The following is an 11,007-nucleotide window of genomic DNA, read 5'->3' as shown; positions in this document are numbered from 1 at the left end:
AAATCTGTCTCATTGTTCATCGTTCCCACCTTTCAATGTAGGAAGATCATTGTTGTGTCACTCCTATTCATCGATAACCCAAAAGAAGAGTTTACTACACATTTTGTGCATTGTATTTTCCATTGCCTTACTCAGGGTTAGAAAATACCACTTTTAAGAGAAACAATCTGGCTGATGAAGCTAATTAACCTCTGTTGACTATTCTTTACAAGTTCAACCTCCTCACAAGACACTGTGGAGATTTCCTGTTGCTTCTCTCTCTGAGCGTGACAGACTTTCAATCCCAATCAACAGTCCATCAACAAGTACTTGTTTTTAAGAACTAAGCATTTGCCAAAAACAAAAACAAAAACCCAAAAAATAAAACAAAAAACCCCTCACAAAAATACCTAAGCGCATGCCAGGGACTCTGCTCAGCAATTTACACATATTAGCTCAATCATTTCTCACAAGAGACCTTCCAGGCAGGTTTTAAAGCTGCTTACATTTCACAGAAAACAAAACTAAGCCTTAAAATTTTAAGTAGCTTAAGCAAGTGGTAGAGACAGGAGTTTAAAAAGGTCTGTTGCAATGTAAAGCCCTTGTTCTAAGTAAGCACACTGTGTCCCTAGGGCTGCCTAACTTCTTCGGATCCCTATCTTGCCCTCTTCTTTCTGGATGTTTCTATTCTTACTAGATTCTGGGTCCATTGCCTGTCCAGAATACTGGGGCTGCTTAGTTCTTGAAGACGTGCCTGAGAGAGTTTTCCTCTCGCGCTTAGGACATCTTAATCTCACCCCTTGCCCTCAGAGATCCACTGTGTGGCTCAGACCTTCGGTGCCAGTGGCCCCTCCGAGGTGGAGATCTCTTAGGATTCTAGCTCTTTCTCTGCCTTGCCTGAGGCCCATGGACTGTTTTCCTGGGGGAGATCTGCTCTAGCTTCTTTCCCTCCCTCTTAGATGGTCCTTCCTCCTCCTGATCCCACACCCAGTATCCAGAACCTTCTTCCTAAAACCGTGGCTCTGACATTCTTTATGTCTGAAGACGATACCTTAATTTTTAGGCTTTTTTTTTACTCTATCTGTCCATTTGCCTGAGTATTTATAAATATGTTCTCAGATCCGGTTTCCTTTCTTTCAGTGTCTTTTAACTGTAAATTTATTCTTGGTTTTATTAACATCAATATAGCATGATATATTCCAATTTGACAACTGAATTTAAAGCTTCAGGTTATCTGGAAAATGTATTTCCTTGAATGATTAATTCTGAACTATACTATTCTATGACTTTGTTTATTAACAGGAACATCCAATAAATTTTTTACATATAATTATTTAAAGGTATATTCTAAATCCTATCTAGTTATTTGAATATATATTATAAAATCATGATGATGGTGAGCTTTTTATTTTTATTTTATTTTTTAAAAGATTTTGTTTATTTTAGGGAGAGAGGGCACAGATGTAAAGGGCAGAAGGAGATGGACAGAGAGAGAACATCAAGCAGACTCCGTGCTGGTAGTGGAGAATGATGCAGGGCTCCATCCCAGGACCCTGGGATCACAACCTGAGCTGAAACCAAGAGTCAGACACTTAACTGACTGAGCCACCCAGGCGCCCCAGATGGTGAGCTTTTTCAATAACCACTCCTTACTTCACGGGCAGTCCTTGCTTCAAGGTTTCTCTTTATGCTGAATTTTCTTACATCCTCCCTGTGTATCCAGCCAAATTAATGCAGTCCCCTCCCTGAATCATTTTTTCATGATATTCAAGACACCAGAGATGTTCTTATTGTGAGTTTCCACTTACTCACATGCTCCTCTCCACAGTTTTTCCGAGAAGCTGGTAGAAAGATGTACAACGCAGCTGAGACCTACGCTTTGCTGTGTGTTTCCCGCTGCCTCTCTGTCGTGTGCTCTACTTAGGAATGAGGATGGTGTGGGAGGCAAAGGCCCACAGCCTGGTGGTCCAGGGGCCAGATTGGTTTTGTTTAACTTGCATAGAGCTTTTAAAAATTAGTTGTGAATATCAAAAAATGGGGAGAGTTTTCCTAAAAACGTGATTTCTGGTTTCTCTTGAAGAATCAGAAGGTTTGATAATTGCCGGGCTCTCCTTTCTCCATGGCAGCAAACGTGTGTAGCCAGATACCGGCTGTCCCTGCTCTTCCCCCAGTGACAGGAGCTGACCAGGTGCTGGAGGCATTTCAGTTAGTGACCCCAGTCTTTGCTACTCGTAGTCTCCAAGTCTCAATATTAGAATTTTATTTATCTCCGGGATGCATTCTAGATTCTTCCTATTGAAATGTGGTGTCCAGACCAATGTATCTTCCATCACTTGGAAGCTTCTTGGAAATGCAGACTCAGGCCCCACACCAACCTGCTGAATGAGATTCTGCATTTTAGCAAGATTCCCAGGTGACTCATTTGTTCATCAAATGTTGTGACTCTAAGAGAATCCTGGGTTCAGCATAGAGTAACTATCTTCATTATCATCTCTTACCACTTCCCTGAGAGGGAGAATTCCCATAATGGTGCTTGAACATGCCTGTTTGGAGGTATTACCTTCGTACATATCTGTCTAGTAGGAAGGGCTTTAGGAATCCTATAAAAGGAATTCAAAGTGCCCTATTGTCTCCTTTATTGGTTCTTTTATAAATGAAGGAATGCTGGAGATGGTGGAGAAGAGTGCATTTAACAGGAAGAGTGCTAGAAGGCCTGTGTCTATGCTTATTTGGTTTAATTCATTAGTTTTCTTTGCCATCTGTTTTTTTAAGATTTTATTTGAGAGGGAGAGAGAGTGCAAGAGAGAGATTGGGAGGAGCAGACGGAGAGGGACAAGCAGACTCAGTGCTGCTGAGCAGGGGGCCCTACATGGGGCTCAATTTCATAATCTGAGATCACGACCTGAGTCAAAATCAGGAGTTGGACACTTAACCATCTGAGCCACCCAAGCGCCCCTCTTTGCCGTATTTATAAGAGCTGCCAGACTCATTTGGTTAGTTCCAGCTTAGTGATAACAATAACAAGTGGACCACCACCTAGAAGCTCAGTTTTCTCATCTATAAGATGGGAAATAATAGGATTTAACTCATGAGGGTTCAATGAATTAATGCAAATGTGATGTTTAGACCAGTTCCTGGCATATAGTATATGCTCAGTAAATGTTAGCTTGTACTGCTTGTTTAAAAGTGCTTCCTTAGGCCTTGCTATAAGCATCTTCATTACCTTATTTAAGGTCCTCCTCCACTGATACTGTAATTCTGCAATCTCTTAGATAATTTTCCCTCTCTTTGATTTACGTTTTGTCAATGACTTACCATTCAAGAGGTAGAGTAAGATAAAAACACCACAGAAGGCAGTCCTTCTCATTCTTCCATTTCTAGCCAAAAAAAGAAAAGTAAAGGAAAGAAACATCCCACTATTAAATCTTCCTGTGGAAGAAGTAATAAAGTTATAAAGTTATACATTTATGCTGGTTATTATGAAGAGGGAAGTAACTGGCTAAATTTCTTTTACTTTATTAAGAAAGTATGGATAAATTTAGTTTGTGAAAGAGAAAAAAAATTACTTGTCTTTTATAAAAAATTCACCATAAAACTTCTCCTAGCTCTGGAGTATTTTAAGTTTAGCTATCTTTTTACACCAAATACCAGTCCCTCCCTTACTTTCTTTCCTCAATTATAATTATTTAAAACAAAAAAATGAAATTGGATTATGTTTCTAGAATAATATCTTGTTAAAAATCCTTTTAACTATTAGCTTAAAGGAAAATATTTATGTATGCTTTCTCCTAAACTAATGCTTTTATTGCAAATGATCACTTTAATAAAGCATTATATGATAGTTAACAGTACTTAATACTTGTTAAAATTAAGGAAAAGAAATAGAATTTAATTTAATTTAATTATTTATAAATTTAATTATATAAATTTAATTATTTATGACCTACCTATCTGCCTTCTTGAAGATTTTTGGGAATTTTCCTAGGTCTGAATTGCTTTAAAGGTTAAGAGCTAGTAAAATTTCTGATGTAATGAAGTCTGTTGTAACTGAAACTAACCAGGCAAGTTCCTAATCCACTAGATTCCAAACAGTTTAAACAGTAAAACTTGTCCAAGTAAACAGACAGGAATTTATCACTTGTGCACTCTGATGTATATGGAACTTGAGCTCCTTACTCATAAAATTAATGAGACTAAATCAACACTTAAACTCATTAACTGTAAATCTGGCTAAAGATTTCTATGTTTGCTCTACGGCATATGAGTCAGTTCAGATATACCTAGCCTTATGGGCTTGTGATCTCTTCATTATATAAATTAATTGGTTTTGATTTAAAAAAATACCTTATAATCTTTATAGCAGAACTTGGTGTATTCAGGAAGCAATTTGATTTTTAAAAATAATGTTTATTTCTAAATGAATATATAGTTCCAAATTAATGCATTCTTCTTGAAACAAAACACTGAGAAAGTTAAAATCCCCTTTAACCACGTTCCCACCAAAACCAGTGTTTTCCTCAGATGTAACCACATTATCACAATGTTGGATGTCTTTTTTTTTAGTTTCTATTTAAATTCCAGTTAACTAACATACAGTGTTATATTAGTCTCACGTGTACAATATAGTGATTTAAGACTTCCATACAATACCTGGTGCTCCTCACAAGTGCTCTCCTTGTGAAATCACCTGTTTCATCCATCCCTCATCCACCTCCCATGTGGTAACCATCCATTTGTTCTCTGTAGTTAAAGTCTGTTTTCTTGGTTTGCCTTCTCTCTTTTTTCCCCTTGTTCATTTGTTTTGTTTCTCAAATTCCACATATGCGTGAAATCATGCGGTATTTGTCTTTCACTGACTGACGTATTTTGCCTAGCATAATACTCTCTAACTTTATCCATATCATCACAAATGGCAAGATTTCATTCTTTTTTATGGCTGAGTAATATTCCACCGTGTGTGTGTGTGTGTGTATGTGTACACATACATACATATATATATCTCACATCTTCTTTTGACTATCCTTTTTATTTTGTGCATCTTCATAATATACTTATAACTTGAAAATATGTGTAACATTGCTTTTTGCTTTATTTTTACAAAAAGTTTCATAGCCTGTATATTATTTTTTCCCTTGTATTTTACTTAAAAATATGTTGAAAATCTGGGGGTACCTGGGTGGCTCAGTGGGTTAAAGCCTCTGCCTTCGGCTCAGGTCATGGTCCCAGGGTCCTGGGCTCGAGCCCCGAATCGGGCTCTCCGCTCAGCAGGGAGCCTGTTTCCTCCTCTCTCTCTCTCTCTGCCTCCCTCTCTGCCTTCTTGTGATCTTTGTCTGCCAAATAAATAAAAAAGATTTAAAAAAATGTTGAAAATCTGTCTCTGTCAATCTTTAAAATGACTTCGTTATTTTTCATTGCTGTATAATCTTTTTGGTATGTGATAAACCCTAATCCACCCCTTCTTTTTTTTTTTAAGATTTTATTTATTTATTTGACAGACAGAGATCACAAGTAAGCACTTGTTCACTTTTGAATTTATTTTTAGGATAAATTTATAGAAGTGGAGCTACTGGGACAAAGACATAAATTTAAAAAATTTTTTTTATTTTATAATTTTTTATTTTTTATTAACATATAATGTATTATTAGCCCCAGGGGTACAGGTCTGTGAATCGCCAGGTTTACACACTTCCCAGCACTCACCATGGCACATACCCTCCCCAACGTCCATAACCCCACCACCCTCTCCCTACCGCCCTCCCCCAGCAACCCTCAGTTTGTTTTGTGAGATTGAGAGTCTCTTATGGTTTGTCTCCCTCCCAATCCCATCTTGTTTCATTTATTCTTTTCCTACCCTCCAAATCCCCCATGTTGCCTCTCAACTTCCTCATATCAGGGAGATCATATGATAATTGTCTTTCTCTGATTGACTTATTTAGATAAGCATAATACCCTCAAGTTCCATCCACGTCGTGGCAAATGGCAAGATTTCATTTCTTTAGAAGGCTGCATAGTATACCATTGTATCCACATCTTCTTTACCCATGCATCTGTTGATAGGCATCTAGGTTCTTTCCATAGCTTGGCTATTAGACATTGCTGCTATAAACAATCGGGTGCATGTCCCCCTTTGGATCACTACATTTGTGTCTTTAGGGTAAATACCTAGTAGTGCAATTGCTGGGTCATAGGGTAGCTCTATTTTCAACTTTTTGAAGAATCTCCATGCTGTTTTCCAGAGGGGCTGCGCCAGCTTGCATTCCCACCAACAGTGTAGGAGGGTTCCCCTTTCTCCACATCCTCACCAGCATCTGTCGTTTTCTGACTTGTTAATTTTAGTCATTCTGACTGGTGTGAGGTGATACCTCACTGTGGTTTTGATTTGTATTTCTCTGAGGCCGAGTGATGTGGAACACTTTCTCATGTGTCTGTTGGCCATCTGGATGTCTTCTTTGCCGAAATGTCTGTGCATGTCCTCTGCCCATTTCTTGATTGGATTATCTGTTCTTTGGGTGTTGAGTTTGATAAGTTCTTTAGAGGTTTTGGATACGAGCCCTTTATCTGATATGTCATTTGAAATATCTTCTCCCATTCTGTCAGTAAAGACAATTTTTTTTTTTAAAAGTACTATCAGGGGTACCTGGGTGCCTCAGTCAGTTGAGTGTTTGTCTTCGGCTCAGGTCATGATCCCAGGGTCCTAGGATCGAGCCCCACATTGGACTTCCTGTTCAGCACAGAGCCTGCTTCTCCTGTTCCCTCTGCAGCTCCTCCTGCTTATTCTCTCTCTCTCTCACTCTTCCCATCAAATAAAGAAATAAAATCTTTAAAAAAAAGTAATACCAATTTAGAGCAATAGTGTGGCGTACTCATTTTTAAATCCCCAGTGCTTAGCTAGCACTTTACCTAGACTATGATAAGCTCTCAATTAATGGTACTTTTTCATCCAGTCCTTCTGGATATTTTCCTTTTGCTCACATATATGGATGACAAATTTGTCTTTGGCTCTGACGGCCACTATTAGGCAATTAATTTCCTGAATCAAGGTGACATTATCTGATTAGTCATTCCTCAAACATATGTTTATACAGATATAACTTCTTAGTTATAAATCATGAGGATATTTTCCTTGATATACATGATCTGTATCTTCTTTCCTTTAATGAGAATTTGTTTTTGAGATTCTTTCTAATTGATATCTATAGGAAATAGAAAAAAAATCAGTATGGAGAGTGGGGCCATGAGAGTGGCCACTGGGTGTCTTAGAGCTTGGGGATGGAAATTTCTATCTGAGATGTTCCAGGAAAGGTGACTGGCTAGGGTGCCTGGGTGACTTAGTTGGTTAAGCATCTGACTCTTGATTTTGGCTGAGGTCATGATCTCAGAATTGTTAAGATTGAGCCCCGCATCAGATTCCACAGTCAGGGAAGTCTGTTTGAGATTCTCTTTCTCCATCTCTCTCTAGCTCCCTCCACTGCTCTCTTTCTCTAAAATGAATAAATAAATCTTAAAAAAAAAAAGAAGTGACCTGATATAAAATAATGATACTCCAGTAAATCACAGTACATACATATGATTGCACTGAACATATGAAGTTCAAAAATAGGCAACATGAAAGTATAGTGATTGAAGATAGAATAGTGGTTAACTCTGAGAAGGAGGATTGACCTGAGAAGGAGCATGAGAACACATTTCTGGATGAAATTAAAATGTCCTATATTCGATCTGAGTGGTGGACATGAATTCATGCAAACATAAAATGTTACCGAGCTGTACATCTTACATTTGTGCATTGTACTGAATCATACCTTCAGGGATTTATGTGTTTTCTTTCCCCTTCTCAGTAGGGACAAATCAGTGGGAACGTTTGCAATCACCTCTCTGTAAATTAGGAACTTACTGAATTGTGTTAAGCAGGGGAATGACATTAATTATTCAATAGATATTTATACATTTCTATTATATTCCAGATATGTTGATTTCAATTAAAAAGATCATTCTGGTAGAAGAGTGAAAGTTAGTTTGGCAAAAATGAGATTGGAAGCTGGGAGAAAGTTAGGAAGGTGTTAGACACCTCAGTTAAGAGACACTAAAGCCTGAAGGGATGGAAGAAAGGAAACGGAAGAGAGAAATGGTAGGACGGTATGTTCATTCTCTTAACACTTGTGGTCTCTGTGTGAGGGAACATCTTAGTCCTAACCTTTCTACTTTAGCACTTCACCTAACACCCTACTAAACAATTATCTGTCTATGTTCTCGCTCACCATACTGTAACTCCTTGAGTGAGAAAATGGCGTCTTGGTATCTCCAGTTTCTAGCAGGATGCATGGCACATAATTGGTGCCTGATAAATGTTTGCCAATTAATAAGGTATCTTTCATTTTTATTTTATTTTTCAATTTTTTTATTATTGAAGTATAGTCAACATGCAGTATTAGTTTCAGGTGTACTACATAGTAATTTGACATTTCTATGCATTACTCAGTGCTTACTGCAACCAGTGTGATTACCATCTGTCCCATACACAATTATTGCAAGATTATTAACCATATCCCTTATGTTGTACTTTACATCTCTGTGATTCATTTACTTTGTAACTGGAAGTTTGTACTTCTTAATCACCTTTCCCTATTTTACACATTCTCTCCCCTACCTCCTCTCTGTCAACTACTAGTTTATTCTCTATATTTAAGAGTCTGTTTGGGTTTTTTTGGTTTGTTTGTTTGCTCATTTGTTTTCCTTTTTAGATTCCACATATAAGTGAAATCATACGGTATTTGTCTTTCTCTGTCTGACTTACGTCACTTAGTGTAATACCCTCTAGGTCCATCCATCTTGTCACAAATGGCAAGATCTTATTTTTTTTAGGGCTGAGTAATATTCCATATTGTGTGTATGTGTGTGTGTGTGTGTGTGTATCACATCTTCTTTATCAATTCGTCTATCGATGGATACTTGTGTTGCTTTTATACCTTGGCAATTGTAAATAATGCTTTAATAAACATAAGGGTGCTTATATCTTTTTCAAATTTCTGTTTTAATTTTCTTTGGGTAAATGCTCAGCAGTGAAATTACTGGATCATATGATATTTCCATTTTTAATTTTCTGAGGAACCTCCATACTGTTTTCTGTAGTGGTTGCACTAATTTATATTCCCACCAACAGTGCACAGAAATTCCCTTTTCTCCATATCCTCACCAACACTCATTATTTCTTGTCTTTTTGGTACTAGCCATTCTGACTGGTATGAGGTGATAACTCGTTTTGGTTTTGATTTGCATTTCCTTGATGATTAGTGATGTTGAGCATCTTTTCCTGTGTCTATTGGCTGTCCATATGTCTTCTTTGGAAAAATGTCTATTTAGAACCTCTGCCCCTGTTTTAATTGGATTTTTGGTCTTTTGGTGTTGAGTTGTATAAGTTCCTTATATATTTTGGGTATTAACCTTTTATCAGATATATAATTTGCAAATCTCTTCTCCCATTCAGTAGGTTGCCTTTTTGCTTTGTTGATTGTTTCTTTTGCTAGGTGAAAACTTTTCATTTGGATAGTGATATATCTTTGATGGAAGGAAGATCAGGGGAAAGACTCCTGGAGTAGTATGCAGGTAAAAGGTTGTAGAAGGGTAAGTGAAGGATAAGTAGCAAGGATGAGCAATGGGATTGGATGGACTCTCCTTGGGCTGGTATAGGCTGAGTTCCCAGGTGATGTTTAAGGTCTAAGGATACGACCAAACCCTAGTTTTTTTCTAAGGGTTGTTTTGCTATCTTCTTAGATAGTTCTCTCCGGACACTTTGAAGGAAGAATTAGCTGGTCTCTAAGATGTCATCTTCCAAATGAAATCCTAGAATTTAAGCTAACTAGGAGTCCAGGGTCTTTAAAGTTGGATAGGCTGGAACACGTTGGGAGAGCTCGGGCAAATCAGGACAAAATTGTCTGCTTCCCTGGGTGGTCACCTCTGGAGTAATACAAAGACCTCTTGCGATCTTAAATAATTCATTTCATCACCCTGTGCCTTGATTTCCTCATCTCTATTATGAAGGGGACTGATCGTAATATTCCGTAGTTCTATCAGCTCATAAACTTGGCAGCTTTATTTTAGTTCCCCAGTTGTTAGTGAGCAGAAGGAGGAACTCTAAACCCGCAGCTTAGATAAAACATTCTTAGTAGCAACAAATGACATTTAGTATTCAACCAATCTTGATTTCTTCGCCACAGTAAGAAGAACGTGTATGATATATGTGGGCTGGTGCCTGTCCAGTGGACACACAGAAGCACACACTCCAGAGTACCTCTAGTGAGTCACATTTTGGAAGCTTCCCTCTGTTTTCTGGTAGATACTGTGATGAGGAAAAATGTGAAGGGGCATGATTTCAACTTTATGCCAGGACGACAAGAGCAGGGTTCAAAAGTGCTCTAATATTTATGGTAAGAGGAGGGATTTAATTGTGGAATCTCTGTCATCCTGTTCTTTGCTGAGGACTAATGCTGAATTATATTGCTCTGGAGCTGGAAAACCCTGCCAGCCACATGTTGGCTTCTAGAGCTAGAAAATCCTTTTCTTTTTCTACTTTTGGTTTAAAAGTCTACTATACTTTTTGTGTGCCTTTGACTTCTTTAGCTTAGACAGAAGCCTAATTCATCATTTCCCCACGCTTTGCCCTGTAAGATGGTTTGAATAATGTTGCATGCTTAAGTTTGGAAAAAATGTTTATGATACAACCAGAAAATGTAAATATACTTCGAACTATTAAAAGTTATGAGAGTTACTGGGTTGTTTTAACCTGATCTGGCCTGAATTTATTTGACTAGCCAGCTGCTGTTTCTTTCAATGTTTCTTAACATCCTTAAGAGCAAGTTGGGATCTGAATAGTGTCCCCCTAGTAACTGTAATCATCATAAAGATGATGATTGCTTGCAATTCTTTCTCATTCCTCATTCTGCAAATCTTGTTTGGGTCCATAGTTAGCTGATAAAAGCCTTCTGATATTTCTGGATAGAAAACATTTTTATTCTCATTTGGGGAGATTCA

Source organism: Meles meles, chromosome 11 (genome assembly GCF_922984935.1).
Source record: "Meles meles chromosome 11, mMelMel3.1 paternal haplotype, whole genome shotgun sequence".
Lineage (NCBI taxonomy): Eukaryota > Metazoa > Chordata > Mammalia > Carnivora > Mustelidae > Meles > Meles meles.
The sequence above is the reverse complement of the archived record's forward strand: the minus strand, read 5'-3'. Positions refer to the sequence as shown.